This window comes from Brassica oleracea, unplaced genomic scaffold (assembly GCF_000695525.1).
Source record: "Brassica oleracea var. oleracea cultivar TO1000 unplaced genomic scaffold, BOL UnpScaffold18386, whole genome shotgun sequence".
NCBI lineage: Eukaryota > Viridiplantae > Streptophyta > Magnoliopsida > Brassicales > Brassicaceae > Brassica > Brassica oleracea.
Window position 1 is genome coordinate 1 of NW_013634903.1, and position 372 is coordinate 372.

The following is a 372-nucleotide window of genomic DNA, read 5'->3' on the forward strand; positions in this document are numbered from 1 at the left end:
TCTCGAGTGGACTCTCTTTGCAGCTATTCCCCAAATCCCTACCAGCAACAATATTTTTTGTACTATGTGAAATTATGATAATAAGGACTTTTGGATGAAATTGCGCTATTTAACATTTTGTATTTGCACCTCAAAAAACAACCATCGATTTTAGGTGATCTGGATAGATTCAGGTACTTCAGTTTTCGACAACTCTGGAAATAACATGCAGATGTTATCCTCCTTGTATAAAAGCATAGGTAGTAATCCAATAAAAGAGAGAGAAGAAATTAGCAGTAAAATCGAATAGAAGCCATATACCTCAACAAGACTCCGGACTATTTCATTGGTTAGTTGAAAACATAGGAGTGTTAGAGAAGTTAAGTTGGGGGA

At 35.8% G+C, this 372-nt stretch overlaps 1 long non-coding RNA gene across 1 annotated transcript; it reads right to left on the bottom strand.

The window, feature by feature from the left end:
* On the bottom strand, window positions 1-372 carry LOC106322366. The gene is made up of 3 exons (XR_001266377.1): window positions 301-372; window positions 130-194; window positions 1-38 (listed from the first exon to the last, which is right to left on the bottom strand). It is a non-coding gene; the product is annotated as an uncharacterized LOC106322366 (long non-coding RNA).